Source organism: Squalius cephalus, assembly GCF_949319135.1.
Source record: "Squalius cephalus genome assembly, chromosome: 15".
In the NCBI taxonomy this organism is placed as follows: domain Eukaryota; kingdom Metazoa; phylum Chordata; class Actinopteri; order Cypriniformes; family Leuciscidae; genus Squalius; species Squalius cephalus.
In genome coordinates this window covers 12825875-12844480 of record NC_137136.1, presented here as the reverse complement: position 1 = coordinate 12844480, position 18606 = coordinate 12825875, and the positions used below count along the sequence as shown (strand labels likewise).

At 37.9% G+C, this 18606-nt stretch overlaps 1 long non-coding RNA gene across 1 annotated transcript; it reads left to right on the top strand.

Annotated features, from left to right (window-relative positions):
- The first annotated feature begins 1704 nt into the window (after positions 1-1704).
- LOC307173030 lies at positions 1705-3673 on the top strand. Its single transcript, XR_013823799.1, has 3 exons — positions 1705-1760; positions 2852-2920; positions 3462-3673. It is a non-coding gene; the product is annotated as an uncharacterized lncRNA (long non-coding RNA).
- The last annotated feature ends 14933 nt before the right edge of the window (positions 3674-18606 follow it).

The window sequence follows — 18606 nt, the reverse complement described above, 5'->3', positions numbered from 1 at the left end:
GCAGGTATGCAGTCCATCACTAGATATGTTTCCATGCAAGTTGTTTATTTTTTCACGCATCTTTGCGTTTCAATCCAGCATTTTTTTCCACCCTCAAACTTTGCATAAAAATACATGGATGGAAACCCGTTTTTTTTTTAGACCAGGGGTTGCGATTTATGTGACACCAAGGGCAACAGTTGGCATGCAAGCTATTAAAGCAAGAGAGATTAATTTTAAATTTTTCAAATTTTTCTTTTATTTAGTTGTTTAATTCAAAAATGTTGATTTCCTTATATTTACATGTCAATTTGGCACAATAAAGAACAAGAAAAATACACAACGACAGGTGTGTCAAAAAGGTTGCTGACTCCTGGTTTAAACAAAAAGGGTTTACAGTATTTCTTCTAAAGGGATATTTCACCCAGAAGTTTAAATTCTCTCACTATTTACTCTTCCTACTCTTTTTACAATGATAACCAAAATGATGTGGCTGCCAGCATTCCAAAAGTGTTCCACAGAAGAAATAAAGCCACTATGAGTAAATGATGACAGAACTATCGCTTTAACATCCTGTTCCTATTAAGGTAATGGATATCAGTTCTCAAGGAAGTGATATAATTACCTGTGAAACCAGATATGTTAATATTAAAGTAGCTAGCTATAAACATGCTGACAGTATAACTAGATTTGACTTTGCAAGATTCTCTTTAAACTGCTGTTTCGCCATGTCAATGACCTGAAAGAGAAAACTGACCATAGAAGAATGGCAGCATGAGAATATGGTGCATACTTGGTTGCGTTCTAACACATTTAACACACCGGCTGTGTATGCACATGCATATATGCACACACACTGATTTGTGGCTGTTCATTCCTTTAAAGCCTTTCTAATGGAGTTTATTAGCATCTGAACAACATTTTAGAGCACATGAAATCTGTCCTTTTTGAAGGGTTGGCACTTTTCAATCTGGATCTGGAAAAATAGTCTTATTAGAGGCCTATTAAGCTGAGAACTCACATACACATTCACAAAGAGTTTGAAAAACATTACTTGATATTTTCCAAGTGAAATATAAGACATCTGTGATGTGATGTACTAATCTCTGGCTGACAGAAACAGCATCAACTTTTAAAGACATAATCTGCTCTTATACAGCTATTGGACTTGTCTCATTTGATGTTTGTATTTGGTAAGTTCTTTTTTCCCATTAGTTCACATAAATGTATATGTTTGTGTGTGTGTGTGTGTGTGTGTGTGTGTGTGCGTTGCATTCAACTTTTTCCATGTGTTTTGGAAAAGAAAAAAAATCTTTGCTCATGAACGACACTTTCACTGTATTGATATTTCTGTGGCTCTTTCAACCTCTCTGCAAAATTCAGCCAATATCAAGTTATTACCATTGATCAGAGGCAATGGCAGATCTCAATGTGAAGACCATTGGATTAGATGACACACAGCTAAGCACCAAAGTCTTTCAAATGGAATATCTGGCTCGTAATTACTGTAATAGCCTAAAGCCTATACTAATGTACTGAGGTTTTTAATTGTGGGTGGACTGTTTACATGTAGTACATGTTGTTGTAAAAGGGTGCCTTGCCAATGCTTCCTTTTGTATTTCCGGCAATAATTACTAATTGTAATTTTGATGATGATGCTTTTTGAATTCACTTACTACAGGGACAATCTGAAGCAACCTGACGTTACGTGCATTGCTCAAGGGTGATACCGTGATATTAATGGATCAAATCCATGCAGAGTTTGAATCTACAGTCTGTCGGTAACTTCTAGATCTTACCCACTAAGCTAGCCACACAACCTATTTAGATACAATATATGAATTAGGGCTGTTGAAGTTAACGCATGCAATTAATTTTTAATGTTTAACAGAACATTATTTATTATTATAATGTCATCGAACCTCAACAAACATGAAAACACCCACAAATGAAACATCTATGTTATTTACTATGATTATATATGAAATTATGGCAGATTTGCATTTAGTTCAGTGCATTTCCTGTGAATTTAAAAATTAGTTTGAAATTGGAATTTTAAAAGTGCATTAACTTGTTAACAATAATTTAAAATGTATATTATGATTAAATGTATTATTATGTATTTATTTTTTAATTACTAATTACTTAAATATATACCTTATATAAATATGTGTGTGTGTGTATATATATGTATATGTTGCTTTTTTGTTGTAATAATATACAAAATTATTTTTTTATTTTTTTGTTATTATTTGACTTGTGGTGGTTGAGGAGAGATCCCCTGATATGATTATTATTTTTATGATTATGATTAAGCGCTTTGGGTGTACAGTAGTACATATGAAAAGCGCTATATAAATGCCTCATTCATTCATTATAGCTAAACAAATTAATTCAAGTGCAGAATCCAATAAAAAAAGTAAGATGATTATTATTGGGCCCCAATAACTAGGATTTATTACCAATAATATTGTATTTTTTTATCCTATAGAAATTAATTAATTTAAGCTTTAAGCATTTTGAGTTGACATTCCAGGTGTAAATGTATTCATAATATAATATAATATAACATTATATAATATAGTATAAAAATATAATATTTTATATGTACTATATTCATTTATATTATATACATATTCCATATTTTACTGTACACCACTAATAAAGATATAATATATTTGTACATACTGTATATAGATGTATATCTGTGTACATATAAAATTAATGCACACTCAGAGGCATTCGTTTGATAACTGTTTTGCCATGTTTATCAATAATGCCATAAGTAAAGTGCTTATATCAATGTGCATGCATAGTCATTGCTTTATACATGAGCGTAGTGATGGATCGTGCCAGATCTGTGTTTACCTAGTTGGTGATTTGGATGTGCTCGTGGCAGAGGCGTGGAGCAGGCCAGGATGGATGAGGTTTCTAGGGTTGAGTGAGTACACATGGTCCTCATGCACTCCATCATGGCCCTAGCTGCAGCTCATCGCCCCCCAGAGGCCGACACTAGTGCTGCTAATGCGTTTCTTAATTACACAAACGTAGGAAATTGTCATTACAGCACAATATGTCACTTAGCGGGTTGGGGTATTCATGTTCACTTAGTTTGCAGTTAAAGCATGCTCAAGAATTTAATAATTGTGACTTTAATTGTCAGCAATTGTGAAAGTGTGATTGTGCTGTTTGACATTATTAATAGGTGTAAAGTTCAAGAAAAACAAAGATGCAAAGTTTGTACAGGCTGTGCTCTATAGTATGTACTATTCATTCTGTGAGTTTTAGCAGCGGCCCTGCTCTCAGCCATTACAGTGTGATTGTATCATAGTGCGTAATGTGTTATAGAAAGAGCTTGAGAGAGATTTGATGTGTGTGTGTGGTTTGTGTATGTGTGTGGCGGTAAGGGACAGGAGGGGCAGAGCAGAAATCAAATCACTTAATTGCTGCATTTTTCATCTCCATCTTTTGTTTTATGGCAGAGCGGGGCTCTAGAGTAGCCGCATGTGATTCATGGTTGTCAGGCAAGCAGTGAGCAGTGCCATCCCTCACCAGGCAGCGCCGGCCCTACACCGCACCAGCGCTATTACCCAGATGAATATGACTGCTCTGCTTCATACTCCCCAAAGCCCACACACCCAAAGAGCTAATGCTAACACTGAGCACAGCTACTGGGACAACAAACTGTGTGTGACGGAGGAATGAACAGAAAGACTAATTAAGACATTTCATGACAAGATTTGATGCGTGTACAAATAGGATAATTCGTTTTAGGATATAAAACAGATAGTTCTGTTCCTTGATTTGATGCTGATTGGTCAACACTCTGACGCAAAACACCTGCTAGCTACTTAACCGGGGCGTCATGTATCGTTTCTTTTTGAGGTTTTATTAAGCATGACCTGGGTTCAAATCCTGACCTAATATGTAGTTTTTCTAGTAAACAAAGTGAAATTGTAGCCAGTAATCCTCATGCTTTTTCATTGTAAAAAAAGCAGGTTTTATATTTTATTTTATTTTGTAGTTTGTGAGGCATAGATAACAGAATTTTCAATTCTCCCATTTTTTTTTATTTTATAAAAAAACCTCAGGGGCCTCACAGAGGAGTGCCAGTTAACTAATGTCTCCAGGTATTTTGGTGCCTTCCCGTTCAAAGACTTGAAGACAAACAATAAATGTTTAAATTCGATACGAAAACGGACGGCAGCCATTTAAAGCAGATGCTCTGCGCAAGGTGTGACTCGATAGGACTGACTTAGGTATGCACAATATAATAGTACTATAGGCCATATCATATATTATTGACTCATATTAAAGCCAGTAAATATTGGACAAACACTATACCGTTCAAAAATGTAGAGTCAGTAGGATTTTTTTTTATGTTTTGAAAGAAGGCTGCATTTATTTGATGAGGACTGCATTTATTTTCTATCTGCTAAAACAGACTTTTTTTGGGAAAACAATGTAACGATCATAAATACAACGTTCTGGCATGAAATTCTAGATGGTGCAGGCTAATACGTCCTTTAACTCACCTGTTCATAATCACATCGTTATCTATAGGGCGCAGCTGATTGGTTCCTGCCGTATCAGTAGCCAACGAGTTCGCTGCTTAACCTTCAAATGCTTGGGTAGCATTTGCCGTAGCAGTGCAGCGCGCTTTCAGAAACCCTCCATCTTCCCCGGCTCCACCTGTATAGATCTGCTACAAGTAATTCATGTACGCTACATTATACAGCAGCAGCGTGTCTTACTTGCTCACAGCAGCGTGTCGTGCATGTATTGGCAGTAGCAAGTCCCGTACTTGCTCTAGCAGAAGTATACTACTTCATGAATTTGCTCAATATTTGTTTTAAAACAAATCTCAGATGGACATTTTTATTAGGAATTAACAGTCTAATAAGAGTGTGAACCACAATATAGCATGAACTCTCATGCCTAAAATTATGCACGTTGTGTTTTTATTTTTGTGTTTCTGTAAGCTATATCATCTACTTTTTCCACGAGTTAACAGTCGTGGTGTGGTCTGTTGCTGTGAGTCAGACTTCAGGTCAGATAGAATCTGCTGTGAAGGTGCTTCTCCTGTTTAAATCAATAGACTTGTCCTTTTTCTTCAGCGAGCTCAACTCTTGCACACTGAGAGTGTGGAAGTGTGTGTGTGCCAGCTGTGAACGTGTACAGCAGGGAGTGCTGGTCAGTGCAGCAGCTTTCATCAGCCTAGAAAGAGAGGGAAGGGCTTTTGTCAGTGAGTTTTGGCTTCGTACACACGCAGACGTTTTAAGAGGGAGAACCCTCAGTGCTGGTTTCAGCTCCATTCTTTTCGCCCTCATTTGTTTGGAATAGAACTTCAAATAGCATGACAGTTGTTTACTTGAAGCTGATAGAAGGTTCTGGAGATGGTGTAGTGGAGGATGGATTCATCTCAATGGCAGTTGCTCGATTGGCGCAGAACTTCCTAGCAGTACTTGATTTGAAATCTTTGCTCTGTCAGTTCTGCTGCCATAATTTTTTGAGCCAATCAGCTGAGCCATAAATGCCATGTGATTAATGACTCTGGAATGTGATGTCAGTGCTGACTGGCTGATGGCAGCACAAGTATGAGCACAGTCTTGAGCTGTGACTTCAAAGGCTGCAGACAGAGAGAAATATAAGTCCATTTCATGCTTTAAACATTCCTCCAAAGAAATCCTCTCTCTCTCTCTCTCTCTCTCTCTCTCTCTCTCTCTCTCTCTCTCTCTCTCTCTCTCTCTCTCTCTCTCTCTCTCTCTCTCTCTCATTCCTTCTTTCAAAAATCTCAAGGAAGGGTGAGGACAGACACATGCTGTGTGTTTCTGTTTAATAAGGGGACTTGTGTTTAGACTGCCTGCATAGAAGGAAAAGGTGGTCATCTCTGTTACACACATGAACATCTCAAGTCAGCTTGATTCAGTTTTCTGGTATGATGATAGTTATTGATAGGCAGTAACTAAATGTATAGCAGTAGTTCTAATTGAAGCTAAACGTTTTTAGTAGCATTACAGTAGCTCGATCAGCTAAAACAGATATTAAAAACATTTGTGAAAATTGAAATAAAGCTAAAATAAAATGTAAAACACACACACACACACACACACATATCCTTTTTTTTTAAAGTGATATACAAAATTCCATGGTAATTAGAAAAAATTCAGTGCATAATCCAACAATATTCTATAGGATTGCATATTTTGAGTTAAGTTTTGAGTTTACTGTACATTCAGGTATAACTTTATTTGTATATTATATTATATTGTATTGCATTATATTATATGCCAATTAACCACAGTAGTCATAATAAATGTTTGTAAGGGTGGTGATGATTAAAAATCTTTCTAATTTGCTTCTGCTTGGTACAATATTTTCTCCTATTTCCCTCATTCATTTTGTTTTTAAATGTTGGGACTATTTAATACGATTTCAACTAGCAGAAGCACTGAGTCATTTGGGAATCCCATAGGATTTTGTAACAGAGAACTCTGTTGAATTCAAATGGGTCGATTCACATCACACTCTCCACTGGTTCACCACTCTTTGCAGCTGGTTCAGTCAGAAAGTTGCTTTGTCCCACTTTTGGACTATTTGCATTTTTGTGTTTCCCACATATAAAAGAAAATGGCAGTGCATTCTCCAGAAGAGAACAATTTTGCAATCACACTGGCACAACCTGTAATACAATTTAATAGCACTGAGAGAATTTCTCTCAGTCTGGAACCCTGATACTTCTTATTACCTGCGTGTAGTGTAGTGAAGTTCTTTTTTTAAAAAGGGTAGCTTAACTTTTGTCAAACTGCTTTAAATTATGAGTAGCTCAACAAGCTACAGTTTCAAAGTAGTTTCCCCAACACCAATGACAGTGAAACAACAAAGGCACATGTAGCTGCCCTTTGGCACTCATGCAGGATATCACATTTCTTCTCTCTCTCTCTCTCTCTCTCTCTCTCTCTCTCTCTCTCTCTCTCTCTCTCTCTCTCTCTCTCTCTCTCTCTCTCTCTCTCTCTCTCTCTCTCTCTCTCTCTCTCTCTCTCTCTCACACACACACACACACACGCAAACGCACACACTTATATTTTTGATGAGTTTCTTCACAGAAGGTGGTTCATTTGATTTTTTATGTGTTTGTACACTCAGTCTTTAAATATTCATCTCAAGGTCAAAGGGAGAGAGCTTTTGATGTTCATTTCATGCTCTCTAGCAGCATACTCAGTGTTTGTATGTTATCCCTGACACTCAGCTTTCAATGTCATGGGTTTGTGTGTGTAAATAGTATTGTATTTTCAATGTGCCTGATCCAAAATGCCATGTGGTTAAGTGGCCTGCTTCTGGGAGTCCTTATTATCCAAGTAATTCATCACTCCTTTCCACAAACACACACACACAGCCAGGCCCAAAACACCACTAATACGTTATTTACTCGACTCAACTGTCACAGTCCAAAAGGAAAGAGAGAGAAAATGAAGTCGGACCATCACAGGACTGAATGGAGAACTTAATCAGTAGACTTATGAACTAAATCTGAGCGAGTTTATAATGAGCGGATGTACGGCGAGGCTCATACTCGTACTCTCAGTAATGATGAACATGTTGTCCATCTAAGACTTATCCATACCCTCTTATCTTTCTTAAGCTGTCTCACACACTCTAGACCATAAGACTTTGCACTCTGTGACACCGCCTCATGCTTTTTTCATACATATACACTACCATTCAAAAGTTTGGGTTGGTAAGAGGTCTTATGCTCACCAAAGCTGCATTTTTTGATTAAAAATATAGTAAAAGCAGGAATATTGTGAAATATAATTACAATTTAAAATAAATGTTTTCATTTTAATGTATTATACATGTAATTTATTCCTGTGATGGCTGTGATCCTGTGTTCATACTGTGCTGCTTAATATTTTTGTGGAAATCAAGATACATTTTTTTCAGGATTCTTTGGTGAATAGAAAGTATAAAAAACATTTATTTGAAGTGGTTTTTTTTTGTAACTATGTAACAGTCTTTACTGTCACTTTTGGTCAATTTAACGTGTCCTTGCTGAATAAAAGTATTAATTTCTTAAAAACATTTTACTGACCTCAAACTTTTGAATGGTAGTGTATAGTTCATAAAAGTATCATCAGCATTCTAGGGATATATGTAAGAATTATGTGGTAATACTTTGTTCTCTTATTATCTGTTAAGGAAATTACCGTATTTGCACAGCGCATGTGTTCCTGGTGCATCAAGCTGTGGTGCTCATTTGGATGAAGCAGGTTTGAGTCCAATCTTTCAACTCTCCCAAACATTTCCTGTCATTTTATTCTGTAAGTGTCAAATATAAGAGGCAAAAAGCCCAAAAGTCAAACATAAAGGAATTGCAATATTGCCATTTACTTTATTTCACAACTATGACTATATGTCACAATACATCAATACATATGTATTGATTAATTATTCATAAGTATACATATTAATTATATTTAGTCTGAGACCAGTAATATAATTATGTGTGTATAATTTGAATGTAATGAAATGTGTGTGTATGTGGTCCAGGTAAACCCTACATTATGAGGACAAAATGTTTTTTGGTCCCCATTAGGAAAACAGTATCCTGGATGCCAGCCGAACTTAGCCCCGCCCACAAAATTTTTAGGTCGCGAAGTTCAGTCTGGACTTGATCCGTTGAGGAGCTATAATGCTCGAACAAAAAATGTTCGGACCAATCAAATTGTCAGGGCGTGTTTTATACGATGATGGACAGATTATCAACAGTAACGTAATCATCCACGTCACCAAAGAGCGCTTGGGTTGAATTCGTTTACAACAAAGATGACTGCCGCTGGAGAATTGTCATTCTGACTAGAATCTGAGTATGACGACGTCGGGCTAGGAAAACAGATTATAATTTATGAAATTACTAAATTATGTTTTTTGAAAATGTAAAAATGCAGAAAAACAAAAGGTTCTCGTGAGAGCTCAAGTTGAATTCGCTCAGTGAGTTACTCTGGCGTCAAATAATGATGCTCATTAAATATGCCCTTGTATTCGAGCTGCACCAATCACATCGGGTTATCTGATATAGGCGGGCCAGAGGCGAGCTAAACAGATGATAACAGCACTGTGACGTCGAAGTCATCAGTAAACATTGCAAGATGGCTATGGATGAACACCAGTTGCTTGAAACGGCTTTGGCCGTTACAATGAACGAGTTAGACTTGGCTTTTTATCTAAAAGAGGAACAGAAGACGGCGCTCGAATCGTTCCTTTGCAAGAAGGACGTTTTTGCTGTTTTGCTGACCGGATACGGCAAGAGTCTAATCTACCGGTTAGCTCCGCTGGTAGCTAAGCGTATGGGGTTTATTGTTGTGGTTGGTCGTAGTGTTATCCAATTGTGTGCATTGAGATTTTCAAATGCATCCTTGGTGCCGCCCCTCGAGCTGGCCGATTTTCATTAGTCGACGCCAGACCATTAATCTTTCAGATTTAGGTCTGGATTTCCAGTCTAGACTTAGACATGCAAAGTCATTAATATATTTTATTAATTTTATGTCATAACTTTTTTTTTTTTTTACAATTTTTTTGTTTATTTATAGGTTTTGAATAGCAGATGTCCAATGTGGTCTCAGACTTTTGGACCTTGATCTTAAAGCTGCAGTCGGCAAGTCTGGCAGATTGCGGGGACTTAGCCAAAATGTTTAATGTTTACAACTCTCATGCCCCTCCCCCACTACCACCGAGCACCCTCCCATCGAGTTTGTGCTCGTCAGTGCGTGTACACTAGATTTTCTGTGAACGCGCCCGTCTCTTCAGCATTGATCAACACCAAGCATACTTAGATTACTTACATAACACTCTATGACTTTTCTAATAAAGTCAATGGTTGATAAAGCACAATTACCTGTCGAGAAGAAATGTGGCAAGCTCTGCATCCAGCTTGAACCCTTTGAAATCCCGTAACTTAGATCCCTCCTCCATTCAAATGCCGGTCCGATGTTGATCCTGGTTTTATTACGGGCACGGTCGCTTTCTTTCTTTGTTTCCTTCTTTTTTATAAGTGTTTTATTTTCCTTGGTTGTTTTGGACCTCCAAGCTCTGGTTGTTAACCAAGGAATTGGAAGCTTGTTAGTAGATTTTCTCTCCGCCATCACGCTTCGTACAATCCAACACACCTGCGAACTTAAGGCGTGTGCATGTGATATTGTAACGTGCACGAGGGGGGAGGGAGGATCTGTGGCGTGTGCACGACCTGTGATTGACAGTCAGATCTCACACAGCCCTGCGCTGATTGGACCAGAAGAACCGGGAGCGGTGGATTTTTGCAAAACAAATAACAGGCTCTAGGTGGAGGTAGAAGGGCGGGTTTTTTCTAAAACCGACTGATTTATGTTGTTCTGTCGGAGCATAGTGTCGGTTTCAGTGAATATGATCAAAAAAATCTTGCCGACTGCAGCTTTAAATTAATTTATATAATTGCACCAGACATCAGAGCAGCTGAGCTGTATATGATGCAACTGCTCTCTTTCTCAGCTCTCGCTGTCATAAGACGCTTCACTGTAATGTCAGCTAGCAGAGCAACAGCGCAGCATCAATAGCAAGTGTCACTCACAGTGCTGTGTGAATCAGCAGCCCTGTCAGACGACTGTTGTTCTCTCTGATTTTACATGTGTCACCAACACCAACATCTGATGCCATCACTCCACATAGCCAACCGGCACAGACGCTGAGTACAGAAAGATACACAGAGCGCAGTTGATGCACTGGCCTTGTTTTTATATAAACACATTTTTAGCTTTTTAGTCATCACAGCGCTTATTGACCAGAGCATAAAAAACCCCGTTCTCAAGATACACATGCCTTCAAGTTTTGGCACAGTTACAACTGTGTTCCCACAAGGCTGTAAAATGACATTTGGCATCAAGTCTATTTAGTTCCAAAGCCCATAGTGTATTGTTGCTAAGCTGTGTAGAGATCTCCTAACAGCTGGATTCATGTGTGACTTTATATAGGGCTCAGCTGTTATTAACCCTTAGTGAGTTGTGGGCTACATCCAGGGGTGTTTTGTTTTGAAATGTGGAGGATAATTTGCAACTTTATTAATTGGCACAATTAACATTAATAACATTTGGTACATTTGAGATATAAAGCCACACTGTGAGATATAAAGACATTAAGATAAACAAAGTTGCAACCACGAGATTCGTAATGTATCCTATATCTCATAATGAGACTTTTTATCTCACAATTTCGAATAATTGTTCACACTTTTTATGTCCCAATTTTAAATGAGTTAAATAAGTTTTTATTTTAAAATGTGACTTATATCTAAGTATCTCTCACTTACTTTTTATATCACAATTTCAACATTGTTTCTCAGAATTGCAACTTTATATCTTATAATGATCTTATAATGCAATGTGACTTTTAATCTCACAATATGACTATATATCTGGCAGTAGCAACTTTATTTCTCACAGTTGCGAACTTAAGTAAATAAACTAAATGTGACTTTACATCTCACAATGTCTCTCACAATGTCAATGCAGTTTGACTTTAAATCTTGCAATTGTAACTTTTTTTCTCATAATTACAATTTTTTTGGCTTCCCTTTTGTACATTCTGTTGACTATAAGTAACTTTGCAACTACATGTCAACTAACTCTCATTAGTATTAGTAGACTGTCTGCTTAATATCTGATAACTCTTTATTTTGATGGTCCCTTTTGAACATTCTACTGACTACATGTCAACTTATTTCAACCCTAACCTTATAAGTATACCAATACTGAGAGTTAGTTGACATGTACAGTAGGTGCAATGTTATTTATAGTGGACCATAAAAATAAAGTGAAACCAATTTTTTTACAAGCATGTAGTGTCTCTTTAAATTACACAATATTACTAAATCTCACAATGTGATAAACTTTGCACTTGCAACTTTATCATAATTGCTACTTTTTATCTCACAATGTGACTAAATCTTGTTGTTGCAACTTTGTTTATCAAAATTGCAACTTTATATCTCACAGTATGACTTTGTCCCAGTATGACTTTATTTCAATCATGACAACTCTCAGAATAGTTTTAGCATGTTATTGAATATGGCAATGTTAAAGTATATGGTCTTGGTGGATTATATCTGTTACACTGCTGTTATTCACTGATTATTGCTGCTTCTGCTATAGAGCAAGTATGGACTTGACACTGCTAATGGATTCACAGACACTCTTCTGTGAGCATGTAAGATATGCTGCTGCTGCATAAATAGACAGACATGCATAAATCCTGTAGCAGATCTAGACAGGTGGAGCTGGGGAGGTAGAGGATTTCAGAGGAACTCTGATAGCTTTCTGCAGGACTAGCTTACAGCAAGCAATGAACCAGACTGTTTAAATGCTGAGCAAGCAATCTCATTGGCTGCAGGATCAACAGAGGCCAATCAGCTTGTGCCATGCAGTAATGATACGATTGAACTACATATAGCTGAACTACATATAGCTCACAATATGACTATTTATTTTAAACATTTTCAGGGTTGGTTTAAAAAAAAAAACTCTGAGGTGGAAACTGCTTTATACGTACCTGATTTGCTGAAAGGCAAATGTTAAGAAAACACAAGCATTGCTAGCTACAGATTTTTTATGCAGCCAAGCCAAACTAACCTTTTTGCACTTATTTAGGGCATATGTGTTGTTGGGTTACGTCACTGTGCATCACCAGCTTTGTATTCAGCTATATTGACAAATACACTTGAGGGTTCTTGTCAGTGGGAGGGTGAGATTTCGGCAGGGGTTGTGGAGGGCTGATTTGGGGGGAAGGGAGCGGGGGGTTCGAGGTGTTGAGTATGGAGCTGACAGGAGGCTGGATGGGAGAGAGCCTGAGGGGGTCTTGGCAGGGGGCCTGGCGCTGACCCAACACGGGCCCACTGGTCTTTGATGCTCCTGGGCTTCCAGGGCAGCTGGGGGTGGGAGTGAGGGGAGAGCGAAACATGTATGGGGAAAAAAAAAAGGTTACCTGTGGATCTGCCGACCTTCAGTGCGGAGTGGGGAGAGGAAGCTTTGAAGTGAAGCCAGGTTGAAGAGCAGCATCGATCGCCAGGGAGCAGAAAGAGAACGAGGGAGTTGAAGCCTGAGATATAGATATTGAGGATGGCACAAGAAATAGAGAGGAGGGGAAGGAAGGAATATGAAAGAGGGATGGTGAGGGCGAGATGACGAGACAGCACTGTAAAATATAAGAAATATTTAGCTCTTCACTGGGGTGTCGAGATATATTTCACCACACTGGATGGATATCTGTGTTTTATTTGTTTATTTTTGGCCTTTTGCCACTCTATTTAAAGGTGAGAGAGCATTCATAAAAATTATATAGAGAGAGGATCAGGAAATGTTGCAATCCAGAATCATACTTGTATATTTCATGCTACTGAATTTAATCATCACAACATAATAATATCAAAGTGAAAATTGGATAAGATGAGATTTACTAAAGATTACATTTAACAGTATAACATTATTAATGTTTTTAAAGATTAACTTCATGTGAGCATTTGCTGACAGCAAAGGTAATGTAATTGTAAAAACAGGTGAAATGAGACCCAATTAAATGTACACTATCTGCCAATATGTACACTACCATTCAAAAGTGTGGGATCAAAACAAAGAAACACTTAATCAGCAAGGATGCATGAAATTGATCAGGAGTGACATTAAATACGTTTACATTGCATACAAAACAAAAAAATCATTATTTTGAACTTTCTATTCATAAAAAAAACAAAAAAAATGTATCCTAAAAAATACATTCATAAAAAAAGCAGTACAACTGTTTTCAACATTTTGATAATACAGTTTCTCTGAATTGCTAAAACACATTTCTCGAAACCATCACCCACTTTCTCAAAACCTTAAACACAAAACCAAATCTTCAAACTACATTCAGAGAACATCTGACTCTTCTGGCAAAATCAAACAATTGCCTCAAAACCATTTTATCTGTGCTCAAAATCAAATGCTTTCAGATCATACACACAGCGAGTCAAAATATAAACAGTACAGATCATTCATTAGACACTATATCAAAAAATGCAGAACACAGCATCCAAAGCATGCAGTTACAGAAAATAGTATATTGTAACTATGTAAAAATTTGTAATTACGTAAAAAAGTATAGTTATCACAACTTACAGTAAGGTGAACAAATTGTATACTGTATTCACTGCAAGTATAGTATTGTACTGAATATGAATGTCTGTATATTCAGCACTTGCATACTGTAGAAATATAGTAACTGCAATAGCCAAAAAGGTTAAAAAAAACTCTAAATGAAAATGATGTTACAGTACACTCAAAAGAGATGTGTTTTAGTTACAGCACAGTGCAATAATGGTTTTATTGAGTGAGAATGTGTTTAGAGTTTTGCAAAAGAGTGCATGAGATTTGCAAATGGTGTCTGACTGCCTGAACTTGTTTAAGGTTTTACAGAAAGAGTGATTTATTATTCAACAAATTTGTAAAGGCTATTGAGAATTTGGTTCAGAGAATGGGGTTTAGTGTTTTAGCAATTCAAAAAAACTGTAATAAGAAATGTTTCTTGGGCACCAAATCAGCATATAAATGATTTATGAAGAATCATGTGACTCTAAAGACTGGAGTAATGATGCTGAAAATTCCAACCCGATCTCACAGGAAATCGTGACTATTTTACGAGGTGGGGATTTTGTATGAATTTATACAAAGTGAATTGTACAAAAATGTACAATTATTAGAAAAAAGTAAGGTAAAGGTCCACCTCTAACCCCACCCTTAAACATACTTGTCATTTGGGGGGTAAGCAGATCGTACGAAAATGTGCGAATGAGATTGTACAAATTCATACGAATTAGCCACCAATTCACCAAAATGTAAAGCTTTGCCATCACATACTGTAATAAAGTACATTTTAAAATATATTAAAATAGAAAATAGGTATTTTAAGTTGTAATTAAACCCCAAACTTTTGAATGGTACTGAATTAAAATAGCTTATTCCTTACTTAGACAAAAAGATATTTGTGTAAGACATATCCAGATGTGGAAAAGGGAAGATTTTATGGTTTAACTCAGACAGAGATCACCCTGGAGTTGTTGTCGCTTAATGACTCTAATGTATGGATATAGAGCCGGTATGTCATCACTTAATGTGCTTGAGCAGATGTTCTTAGTGTGTGTGTGTGTGTTGGGGGAAGCGCTGGAGGAATAAAGTCAGTTATGCTGAGTACTGGAAGTCTGGCTGTGCAGGAGCAGATCAGAGGCATGCTGTGCCCAGGCTCCCCCTCCCCTCTATGGCTTCACATTTCTCTGCACAGGTCCTTGCTGAGATATGACTCCCACCACACACCCTGCTCTTCTCATGCATCCAATCCTCACCCAGTCATGATTTTTCCAGTGGAACTAAGTCCTTTCTGTTGCATGGAACCTCAAAACACAAACACTGAGCTTGCCTGTAGACCGGTGGGTCTCAACTGGTTTTGTTTAAGGGCCCAGATATTACTTGGACATCAAGTGACGACTCAACACAGAACGTCTCGGTTACGTATGTAACCCTTGTTCCCTGAGGAAGGAATGGAGACGTTATGTCAGTGAATGACGAAATGGGGGTTTCGCTTAGAAGTAGGGCAGTAACGATACACCAAACCCACGATTCGGTTCATATCACGATTTTTGACCCACGATTCGGTCCGTATCACGATTTTTTTTCTGGGGGTGTATATATATTAAGTATATATATATTAAGTATACTTAGGTATATTTATTAATATATTATATATATTAATATATGAAGAGTTCAGATGCAAAAGCCTCAAAGTGCCATCTGAAATTTTCTTCTAGAATGATCATTTTTATCAAGCTCGTATAATTAAGTTCAGTAATTTCACTTAAATGGCAATGAAAGTTACCTATTAATTGTCATTTAAGTGAAATTACTGAACTCAAATATACGAGCTTGATAAAAATGATCATTCTAGGAGAAAATTTCAGATGGCACTTAGAGGCTTTTGCATCTGAACTCTTCATATATATATTAATATATACCTAAGTAAAATAAATAAATAGCCCAAGCTATAACACTTCTGTTTTCTTTGTAACAAAACAGACTGTTGAAAAACAAAACAAAAACTGAACTAAATTAACAAGTAAAAAATTTTTTTTAGATTTGGTTGGGATGAGTCACTGAGTATATTTGATTATAGAATATCGAATAGGTTGTGCGATTATTGTCTAAAAAAACCTCCATGTTTTCTGTGATGATGCGGTGGTGTTGCGTTCATGTAACGTGGGTGCCGCTGACAATAATCAAAGCACCTAAAAGCTGTCACAAAGAACCAGCAAAAGTAATGATTATAAAATATGTAAAATATTGCAAGGAGACATTTTAATTGTTTATTAATAAACAAGCGTTTTCTGTGTCGGCTGCAAAGATGAAGTTGACGGTGCTGACTCGCGATTTTCACAGTAGTGACCGCGCCAGAGACAAATGCACATTTCATACGGTCTACATAGTTTTGTTTCGTTTTGAATTGTTCTGTTTAAAAGTAGAGATTTCAAACTTTCTGTAGACAATAGATATATTTCTCAGGTCTGTGAGGCAAGTATGCTGAGTTTCATTTATGAGACAAGCTACAGTTCACGCGCCGGCACCTCCGTGTCGTGATTATCTATTGTCTGCTATATTTACTTCTATATTTACTTTACTTATTTATTAAATCCAGGTAATTGGTTGATGAAACATTGATTAAGATTAACATACAATTAATACAAAACGAAATTCACTTTAAAGAAAGGCTTTGTGCTTTCTATTTGAGGTCTCTGTGAAAGTTTTAAAGCAGTCTTTTAGTGCCGCTTTCAGAGCGATCACGTCCGTAACGAAGAACTGTCACGTTCGTAACATTGTTTTTTCCTCATATATGTGAACACGAAAAATAAAATAAAATAAATACATTATATTCTGTGGAGAGCCAACCCTTCTTCATCCGGTGGGTAGTATTACTTTTGGTCTGCGCAGTGTAATTCACAGAATTACTAAAAAATATTTTGCCACCTAAAAGATTACGATTTTTTGTGTCACGTCCATATTTCCCTCATATTAAATATTAAATGCATGTGTAGACTTATATTTTTCTAATGTCTGGACTCCTTTATTAAGGGATTATGATATATAAACACAAGTTTCAATATATTGGTATTAAATGCATTTTCTGAGAATTTATATTTGAAGCTTTGACTGCAAATGTCACGTCCATAATGCTGGAATTGCCCAATTTTAAATAATTTATCCTCTACTAGTTTTGTGGTGTAGGTCTACGTATTTTATAATGCTAACTTCAAATAATACTAATAGTAATTTGAAGATGTGGTAGCATTAGATCTGGACGGGAAGGATAACTCTGGGAGTTGGAAGGGGTGTGTCGCGATTCTGCCTTCTCACACCGCGACACAGGTTCGTGGCTCTGAGTATCGTGATTTAGGTTTTATATCGCATATAGTTACAGCCCCACTTAGAAGCCTGTCACCTTTGAGTTCTAGAAAACTAGCCAATGGAAATGCCATGGGTGTGCGGAATTTGCATAGCGTAACTCCGCCCGACTGTGTGGGTATAAAAGGAGGACGCCGGCAATCTCGCATCATGTTTTCCGCTGAGGAGCCAAGACTGAACTCCAGGCTGTTCCAGCGGTTGTGGCAGAGGGACGTAACGTCTCCGTTCTCTCCTCAGGGAACGAGGGTTACATACGTAACGGAGACGTTCCCTTTCATTCAATCACTACGAGTTACGTCAGTGAATGACGAAATGGGGGTCCCAATTCAATCATGCCACAGCGGCTGTCTTCCAGTGCCCTGTGCAGAACTGAGCTCCCTGTCGTGAGGCTAGCACGGACGAAGGGCTAGGCTTGACGCAGGAATACAAAGGTACACTGGGTGGCATATCCCAGGTGGAATATGTAACACAGCGCCTACCCGTAAGGAGGACTTAGAATACACATATGACCCAAGAGCGGGATGCATATGGAAAACTCAGAGGTGTCCAGCTTGCAGGGTGGAATGTTTCAACCTCGAGATGGCAAGAGGAACTTGCCGAGGGAAAACACGTGCTCGGAGGAGGCTTACCGTGGAAATACACATGTTGGGGTCGCCCAACGGGGGAACCATGCACATGGAGCACCTAGCCAATCATGAGGGATGACCAACCGGACAATGCACTCTGGTGACGGCATCAACAGTGTAGGAGGAACTCAGGGTCTTAGGAGAACTCATCTGAGTGAAATAGCTTACGTATCCAGTCCGTGGAGTGGAATGGCGCAGTAAGCGATGACACAGAGCAGGTCCTTTTACCGGCTAGTGGAAGCGAGTACATGAGAGGACACTGGCTCAACGCAGAGATTATAGAATCTCGCGAAAGTGTTGGGTGTCGTCCAGCCTGCAGCTCTACAGATGTCTGTTAGCGAGGCGCCATGCGATAGAGCCCAGGAGGAAGCCACACTCCTGGTGGAGTGTGCCTTCACCCCTAGGGGGCATGGTCGACAATAGCGTCCACTATCCAGTGAGACAACCTTTGTTTGGAGAGAGCCTTTCCCTTCAGCTTCCCACCATAACAGACA